The sequence below is a fragment of the Nuphar pumila genome, chromosome 13 (assembly GCF_984573655.1).
Source record: "Nuphar pumila chromosome 13, dmNupPumi1.hap1.1, whole genome shotgun sequence".
Classification (NCBI taxonomy): Eukaryota; Viridiplantae; Streptophyta; class Magnoliopsida; order Nymphaeales; family Nymphaeaceae; genus Nuphar; species Nuphar pumila.
In genome coordinates this window covers 12511324-12520154 of record NC_143261.1, presented here as the reverse complement: position 1 = coordinate 12520154, position 8831 = coordinate 12511324, and positions in this window count along the sequence as shown.

Below are 8831 nucleotides of genomic sequence, written 5' to 3'. Positions count from 1 at the left end.
CCTTTGCTCAAATAAATGCTGAACCTTGGACATTCAGATTGAAAGGCTCCAATCATCACTAAACTAAGATTCATCAACAGGGTTGCCGATGTAATGACCCAGTAAGTCCCAAATGCTATTTAGGCTTTGTTTGAGGGCCTATGAAATGCCAAATCCAGGATTTGGGAACCTTGATATTTGCCAATACCTACCGCAGTTTTGGAGCTAGTATTTTGGCAACCGTCTAGACTTCGCATTTTCTAGACAGAGTAAAACTAAAGAGTTGAGAAGGGAGATGATAAGAGTATCAAAAGGAGCTAAAAATGATTAGACATCATCTTATTGCACGACATAAAACACATTCAGTACAGGAAACTTGGGCTGATCCAAAAGATGACTTAGTTTGATACGTTAGACATCATCCTATTGCAATTTAAGATTGACAAAAGCAATTTTAGAATATGACATGCAGGTGATGATAGGCCACAATAGTTATTGTTGTAAAAGGAGCTAAAAATGATTTATTTACTTATTAAACTAAATAGAAAAAATTCAGACGTCCTAAAGTTAACATTATGAACTCCAGGTAATTGAAGGCTGATGTTTGCGACTGGCTGGCCCATATAATGCTGCAGGCAGGAAAAAGACTAAATTATTTCACTAAAGGAAAGAAGTAACTGGCTAACACACAGAACATTTAAATTTAATAACGATGATTATCCTTTAGTTTTATGTGTCAATCCAGGTCATATGTATATAGATATGAGAATGTTGTATATCACAAGGTTGCCAAACTAAGAAGCGAAAGCGAGAAACGATACGGGAAACGGAAGCGAGAAGCGAGGCATTTTAAAATTTATAGGAAGCGGGAAGCGAAGTATCAATTTAAAAGCAAGATATGAATAAAAAATGAAGCAGTATGGTAACTGAATAGGAATCGAACAAGAAACAAATAAAAACTAAAATAAAATTGATCATTCTTATATTTCATGATTTTTCAGTAAAAGAGTTAAATTTTTGTTAAAATCTAGCAATGATGGCTACCAATTTAAAGAAAGTACATGAAAAGTGAGTGAAAGCATGAGAGAAAATAAATGAAAAACATGAAAAAAATGTTAGAAAAGCATATAGGAAGCATAGACCATGTGTATGGGAAGCATAGAAGAAGCGTGGGAGAATCGAGATTCCCATGAAGTTTCGGAAGCGAGAAGTATCGTGCTTCCGAAGCGAGTTTTTGGGAAGCGAGCTTCCCATCTACCCAAGAAGCTTCCGGTAACTCTGGTATATCACATAATCGATATGGCATGGGAGCTTTTGAAAAAAGGGGTAATTTTTTTTTTTTTTTTGTATAACAAAATGGATTAGTCAAAAGAAAAAGAGGATAACATGTAAATGTGCGAAGCAATCACTGTGAAGTATTAGCCTTGACATGGGTACACTAGACAATCTGAAGCAGAGTTACTGAAAACACACATGTATAAGGGGAAGCACGCTTCAGAAGCGTGAAACGCGGCGCTTCCAAAACGCATGGGGAAGCACATGTAAAAAAGAAGAAACGCGTCCCCCTTTAAAGGGAAACACATCCCCCTTTCAAGGGGTACGTGTCTCCCTTTAAAGGGGTACGCATTTACAAAATGTATTTTTTACCCTTTTTAAAAACGAAATTAACACGTGAAAAACAAGAAACTAAAAGAAAATATTTTTCTGAATAAGGGCAAAACAAACATTTTTAAAAAAATCGTGAAAACAAATAACAAAGGCTTAGGGTTTTGTTTTTCACCCGACTCCTCTCTCTCTCTCTCTCTCTCTCTCTCTCTCTCTCTCTCTCTCTCTCTCTCTCTCTCTCTCATTTTCGGCCACCGACGACCGGCGACCTCCTCCTTTGTTGATGTCCAATGACCGAAGACCTCCTCGAGCGATGTTGGCAATGTCTTTGTTCAGGTATGTTCTCCTCTCTCATCCACTGAGGTCCGACGACCTCTCTCTTTTGATTCACTCTCCCCTCTCATCCACTAATGTTCGGACGAGTCTGAGACTGCGTTTCTGAAATCCATTGATGTCCGACGACCAACTTTTCTTGGTTGTTCCGGATGTGGGTGAACACGGTAATTTTTTTTTCTTTAAACCAGTTCTGATGTCCTCTTCCTCTTTTTTCTTAAGTCTGTCTGAATGTCTCCCATTCAGATTTTTGCAATCTGTCAAAAAGTGAAATCAATGAGCACAATTACCATAGGGTGAGTGGCTTTAGACTCGAATAGGGGCTATCTCCGCCTTGTATAGGAATAACTGTGGGTACACCCCCTGTGATACGGGCATAACACTGACTGTCTTTGCTGATTCGGGTATCAGTTTTCTGATTTGGGTTTTAGATGAACATAAAAAGATCTAATTTCTTTTAAGGATTTTTGTTGAGATTTTAATTCTGTTTAAATTAGATGTGTTGGTTTAAATGTTGATCTGCTTGTTTCTTGTACTAGGTTCACGTATGATCAAGATTGTTTGTTTGAAATAAATTGATTGGCGTTATAGATTTTTAACATGCATCCTTCTAAAATGGGTTCACACGTTAAATCGATTGATCGATGCTTGTGTGTATAAGTCTGATGTTTATTACGGACAGGTTTTCAAGAATCATATATATAACCTTATGGGTTTTATACACAAATTTTGTTATATACATTGAGTCTTGGACTCTTGGCTGATTCATGTACTGATTCGTTAAATTTGATTTGATGGGCATTAAACCAAAATTTCTGATAAGAATAAATAGAACTATAGTTTGCAGTTCTTTTTAGATTGGATTTATCAGGCTTCTACCTATTTGTGATTTTCTAGTTTAAATTAAATCTGTGGTGTTTGTTTGTTTGAGATTTAGTTTAATTAAACTTGAATTTTAAGGCTTGATGCTTTCCTCTGTATTCATTACAGGTGTTAATGCTATTAGAAAAAGAAAATCTGATTGGTTTCACAGTTCTAAAATTTAGATTGTGACTGTGAAGCTGTGTGATACATATTGTCTGGATTATTTTAAGAAATGAGCATGATTAGTTTATGTGCGTTGACACTGAATTTGTTTAGTAAACCCCCACAGTAATTTATGGGAATTCGATTGCAAGGGACATTCATGGTTCACTTTGGGTCTCTTTTTTTTTCCTTTTGTTTTGGCATTCCAGTTTCATTAATGATTTGTGTTCTTCACTCTCCATCCTTTGTTGTTAATAATAGTTTTTTTAAAGTGTTCTAAAATGATTTCTATACTTTTATGATGCAGGTATATTTGCTTGTTCTTTGCTTCATTAACGACCATCACAAGCTATGATCATGATAATTATGATGACGATGATGATTCTTTGTACAATTTTGAGCATGAATCGTCTAGTGGTGTTGGGAAGGACAATGCAAGCAAGGGCAAGAGGTCTTTTGATTGTCCATATCAGTTTGAGGACAGAAATGAAAATTGTTTTGATGAGGAAGATGAAGAAGAATATGACTTGGATGACTACTATTCTGAAAATGACCAAGATGATAAACCACCTAGCATGCATAAAACAACAGTATTATGGTGTCATGTATTGAAACAAAAGAAGAGTGGGCAAGGAAAGCAAGGTGGAACCCATGTTTTTATGTGCAGGCACTGCAAAAATATTTATCATGGGTCATATACTCGAGTTTTTGCACATCTCATGGGATCTCCATAGGGACAAAGTGTTGGGATTGCCTTTTGCCCTGTAGTTGCAAAAAATGCAGAATTTACAAGAAAAATTAAGAGGCAAGTTCGTCGAGTAGAGGTTTCATCAAGTGCATTCGAGTTGAGGAGATCAAGAATTGATAATCCGAAGAAGCCTATTAGTATGACTACATCATCTAGTGGAAGCCGAAAAACAGTTAATATTCGTGATACCTTTAAAAAGGTAGAAAGAGATGATGTAGATAACAAAATTATTAGATTTTTATGTGCAAATGACATACCTTTCAATGTGCTTCGATCACCATATTGGGAAGAGATGATATTTGCAGTTAGTAAAGTGCCTGAATATAAACCCCCATCATATGAAAAAGCGCGAACAACGTTGCATGACAGTGAGAAAGAGTGTTCACAGAGAGTTAAATGAATTTCGAGAAAATTTTGAGGAGTTTGGAGTTTCCATTATCTCCGACGGTTGGACAAATATCAAGAACAAACGCTTGATAAATATACTTACATCAAACTGTTTTGCTCGATGTTCTTATATGCAAGCGATTTTTCTAATGTGCAACAGTCATCTGCAAACATTGCCGAGTTTTTGAAGACGGGATTTAAACTTGTGGGGCCTTCTAATGTAGTGCAAGTGATTACAGACAATGCAACAAATTGCAAGTTGGCAGGTGAAGAATTAAAACAAACGTATAAGTATATTTTTTGGTCACCTTGTGTTGTGCACACACTTAATTTGATCTTTAAGGATTTGGCACATGAGTTTCATTGGTTAGGAGAAACATATTTGCGGAGTAAAGAAATTGTGAAGTATATCACAAATTATTCAAAAGCACTAGCAATCTTTAGAAGCAATGAAAAATTAGAGTTAATAAAGATTGCAAAAACAAGGTTTGCTTCACATTATACTACTTTGAAACGCTTGCTTGATGTGAGGGAGAGCTTGAGGCTCACAGTAATTTCAGATAGATGAAGTGAGTGGAAGTAATCATGCACGAATGAAACTATAAAAAAAATGGTTGTTACAACAGAAACAAGTGTTCTTGATGAAGAATATTGGGATTTTGTACGTTTAGCATTATTGATTACAAAACCCATATATAAGAGGATTAAATTTTGTGATCAGAAAGTCCCTATAATTGGTGAAGTGTATGAAGGCATGGACAACATGTTGGGGAAAATCAAAGACAATTTAAAAGGACAACCAGATTTATATGAAAAGATTCATCAGATTATCTCACATAGATGGGATAGAATGAATGTGCCTCTCCATAGCCTAGCCCACATGCTTACTCCAAAATATTATGAGTCAGCGTATCTCAAGATCCCAGCAGCAGGAGGGGTCAAACGAGTTTCTCCTGGTAAAAATTTTATTCTATCTATTTAATAAATTTTAAAGTTTAATGATTTAATTATTTTATTATTTCATTTGCATTTTCTTGTTATAGTTATTAAACATTTTTTTGTAGAAAAGGATAATGATATCTTAGACGGTGCAATGCTCGCGCTTGAAGTCATATCTGCTGAAAATGAAAGGTTATCTACACTTTATAAGTCACAACTTGTGGCTTTTGCATCAAGAAGTAGAAGATTTAGCCGAAATGCAGCAATAATAGATGCATTGAATCCTACAATGTCGGTGCTTAATTGGTGACGTTTTTATGGTGGTGATACACCTGAGTTGAGAGCATTAGCCATTAAAGTTTTATCTCGACCTATTAGCACATCTTCTGCAGAAAGATTGTAGAGCACCTATAGTTATATTCACAATGTTAAAAGAAATTGGCTCAATGAAGATCGTGTTGATACCTTGGTGTATATTCATTTCAATCTTCGATTGATTGACAGGTATAATTAAACTGTGTTGTACTTTTGTTTTGGTATTGTTTTTCTTTTTTTCTATGATTGATTGTTATCAATATTCATATTTTATATTCTTATAAAAGGTGCAACAATCGCTATAAAGAAGGACCTAGTCGAAAATGAGATATCAATCTAGAACTTCCTATTGTAGAAGAAAATACGTTGAGATTAGAGGACATGCGATGGAGAAATTTGGATGATAGTGCACAAAAATCAAACACTATTTTCAAATCCAAACCTAAAGATGCACAGCCAAGAGCTCCATTACCTCCAATAATCATACGTACAAATGAAGTTGAAGATGATACAAATCAATCCAACAAAGCTAGTAGAACTGCAGATATACAAGAGTGACCATCAGTTCCTCAAGGTCAGATTGATCGTTTCTTTAGCAGAAGACCTAGGTAAGGTATATTGATCTTGTATTTTTTATTTTTACTTTTTTCTATATATGTATTTTTTATATTTTAAATTAAGGTTTTTGAACATTTTTATTTTTTAATATATTCATTATATGAAATGAAGAAAGAGGCAGAAGGCATGGTCGTGGAGGACAAGAAGCACGTGATGATGCAGAAAGTTCTCGATCTATTGCTGACTTAAAGGGGAATAGAAAGATGACAGATTAATGAACTCTTGAATTTTTAATTATTCTTTTGATGATATAGTTGGAGTAGTCCAACTTAGAAACTTTTATGTTACTTTTTTTGTCATGATGTAATATTTTGTTGGTTTGATATATATTTTTATTTTGAACCTTGCATGATGAAGTGAAGTAGTGGATTATGTTAATTTTAAGTTTATAGTTCAAAACTTTATAGCTTATAATTTACAGTTTAGAACTTTATAGCTTAAAATTTTAACCATATCTTTATGTAATCTTTGAGTTTATTGATTTCTCATTTTCTATGTTGCAGAGATCACAAGATTTACAACAATCAAGTCATTTAATTCTTTCATTAAAAAAAATATATTTTTTAATCAAATTTATTAATTTTCTTAGTGCATTATTTAGTGCTTGTATGCATTTGTTAAATGGTTGCAACAGAAATGTGAATTATAATCTTCTCTTGATGTATTAATTTTTAAATGCTTAAAAGTTGCAAATGATGCATTTGTTAGATATGTGCAATTTATAATATTTATTGTCTTAGATACCTGCCATTGCAGTTGAAGGGAAAGTTTTATAGGACGACAATTAGGCCCACTTTACTATATGGTACAGAATGTTGGGCTGCCAAGAGACATCATATTCAAAAAATAAGTGTAGCTGAGGTGCGTATGCTTCGATGGATGTGTGGAAATACAATAAAAGATAAGATTCGAAACGAGGAAATACGTAAGAAGGTAGGCGTTGCATCCATTGAAAATAAGATGAGAGAGAATCGTTTACGGTGGTTTGGACATATTCGACAAAGGCCTAATGATGCTTCAGTTAGAAGGATGGAGAAATGGGAAAATATATTAGTTAAAAGTGGTGGGGGTAGGCCTAAGAAGACTTGGATGGAGATGATAGGAAAGGATATGAATGCTTTAAACCTCACCGATGACATGACATTGAATAGAAATGATTGGAGGAGAAGGATTCATGTGGAAGACCCAGAATAACAACAACAACAACAACAACTACGCCTTCATCCCAAAACAATTGGGGTCAGCGATATGAACCAAAAAAGAAATTCATTTTGGGTCTTCCACATGAATCCTTTTTCTCCAATCATTTCTATCCAACGCCATGTCCTCGGTGAGGTTCAAAGCATTCATATCCTTTCCTATCATCTCCATCCAAGTCTTCCTAGGCCTACCCCGACCTCTTTTAACTAATATATTTTCCCATTTCTCCAACCTTCTAACTGGAGCATCATTAGGCCTTCGCCGAATATGTCCAAACCACCGTAAACGATTCTCTCGCATCTTATTTTCAATGGGTGCAACACCTACCTTCTTACGTATCTCTTCGTTCCGAATCTTATCTTTTATTGTATTTCCACACATCCATCTAAGCATCCGCATCTCAGCTACACTCATTTTTTGAATATGATGTCTCTTGGCAGCCCAACATTCCGTACCATATAGTAAAGCGGGTCTAATAGTCGTCCTATAAAACTTTCCCTTCAACCGCAATGGCATTCTACGATCGCACAGCACTCCAGTAGCACTTTTCCATTTCATCCACCCAACCTTTATCCTATGATTTACATCTCCATCAATTTCTCCATTCATGTGGAAGACCCAGAATGATTTTCTTATTTGGTTCATATCCCCGACCCCAATTATTTTGGGATGAAGGCGTAGTAGTAGTAGTTGTTGTTGTTGTATACATGTTTTATTTTGTCAATGATGACATAAATCTTATTTTTTGATAAAATAAAAACATATAATTACATTTTCATTTTCCTTTCGATTCTTATTCGTTTCTCATTCGAATCCTATGTCGCTTCCTTCTTCGCTTCTTAGGTCGCTTCTGAGACGCTTCCTAAGTCGCTTTCGAGACGCTTCCCGGTTCGCTCCTAAGTCGTCTCGCGCTTCCCGCTTCCTAAAATTTTAGAAGAACCTCGCTTCCCACTTCCGCTTCCCGTATCGCTTCCCGCTCCCGCTTCCTCGACTGACAACTCTGATCTGAAGTGCCTAAGAATCCATGATTATACTATTGGCTTCATACAATTGTGTCCTTCACAACTTATGCATAATAGTTACACGTGAATAGTATTAGAAAAAATACGTTGGGCAGTACCTATTAAATATGATGTTAACAATATATGTATAACTTGGACAACAAAGGAGAGTACTAAATGCATGGATGCTTAATTTGTCTACCCGAAGACAAGTAGCAAACAAATTAAGAAATGAAAGGTAGAAGACAATAAATCAAATAATTGGCATACCTGTGAATAATAAAAAACAAAGGAATAAATCAAACATGATTTGATTTGAAAAAACAGACCAATTATTCAACAATAAAAGAAAGTCCCTGTTGACTATGATGACAACATGGTACAAATTCAAACAAGTCTAGTTTAAAACACGAGGCATGGAAACTTGCCAGTAGATAATCAATCCTTCCTTGTTTGGATGAATGGAAGATGCATGCCATTCATTTGTATTGGAGATTCCATAAGTTGTTATCCTATAGCTAGGATCAAAAAGCTGTACCTTCAGGTTTCTGTTTAGTACTCGATCCCCTATAAATAACTCTTGCCTTCTACATTTTAATAAAGCACGCATTCCTGCACTGGACACCCAAGTACATGAGTTACACTTACAAATGTTTTTACACAACAAATTGCAAGGAAAC